Source organism: Poecilia latipinna, unplaced genomic scaffold, assembly GCF_001443285.1.
Source record: "Poecilia latipinna isolate Pla-1442-1.1 unplaced genomic scaffold, P_latipinna-1.0 Scaffold2271, whole genome shotgun sequence".
NCBI lineage: Eukaryota > Metazoa > Chordata > Actinopteri > Cyprinodontiformes > Poeciliidae > Poecilia > Poecilia latipinna.
The window spans coordinates 1-1,308 of NW_015114887.1; positions in this window are offsets into that span (position 1 = coordinate 1).

The window sequence follows — 1,308 nt, forward strand, 5'->3', positions numbered from 1 at the left end:
TTTCATTAATCTATCTTTTAATTTAACCATTTTCCATTTCCTTTTTCCATTAACCCGATTTTCTATTTCCCACTTTCATTAATCAATTTCTCATATATCCCTTCTTTATGTACCCATTTTTCTTTAACCTATTTTTCATTTAACTTTTGTTTGAAAAACTTTTAATTTTCCCATTTTCCAATTTCCCTTATTCATTTAGTATTTCCTTATTTTCTTATTTATCACATTCTATTTTCCCCGCAAAACTTAGGGGGAAAAATAAATGCAAATGAGGAGTGGCACGTCATCAGGCTACACCTTCCCCAATTGGTTGGTTAGCGTCACACCTACTTTGCTTTCAAGAAAGATGGCGACCTACTAACGGGTTATCAATAAGCAGAAGCTCATCAACTTCATTAGAAAATAGTGTTATTACTCCTGACTTTATTTTTGTGTGGCCGCTCAGACAGAACGTGTTTCAGCTGGCGGCTCTCATGGACTCAGAGCTTCACCGTCGGGGTTTTTTTATAGTTTGGACGAAGCGGCCGCTGAAGTTGGCTTACGATTGAAGGTTCAGGACGCCTTCGTAGCTACCAGCTGTGATCCAACTATAAGGAGCAGACTTTACTGTACATCGTAAGTGAAGTACAATATCCAGAGGCAGCTCTATGGAGCATCGAGCTGAGAGAGTGAGAGTGCCAAGCCTTGGAGATCTGCATCGGAGGCCATCTTTCAGACATGGTGGACCGCTGCTGTCCGTCCAGGATCCTCCGGTTGCCCAGACGTTGCACGGTAAGCTAACGCTGATGTTTGTTTTCCAACTACAGTCATATTTAATCAATAGGTGCTCAATTACGATAGCGGAAGGTTTTGAGTTGATCTCAGCAGTAGGTGACAAACTGAACGCCGCCAGGATGTTGAGACCAGCACGTCCTCTGATTAAAATATAGATTAATGAAAAATGGGTAAATAGATAAAGGGATAAATGAAAAATGGACAAATGAAAAATAGATAAATAAAAAGGGGAATAGAGAAATTGATGATCTGAAAAATAAATAAATGAAAAATTGGGTTAATGAAAAGGGAAATTGAAAAGTGGTTAAATTAAAAAATAGCTTAATGAAAAATGGGTAAATAGATAAAGGGATAAATGACAAATAGATAAATGAAAAAGAGAAATTGGGAAATTGATCATTTGAAAAATAAATAAATGAAAAATTGGGTTAATGAAAAGGGAAATTGAAAAGTGGTTAAATTAAAAAATAGCTTAATGAAAAATGGGTAAATAGATAAAGGGATAAATGACAAATAGATAAATGAAAAAGAGAA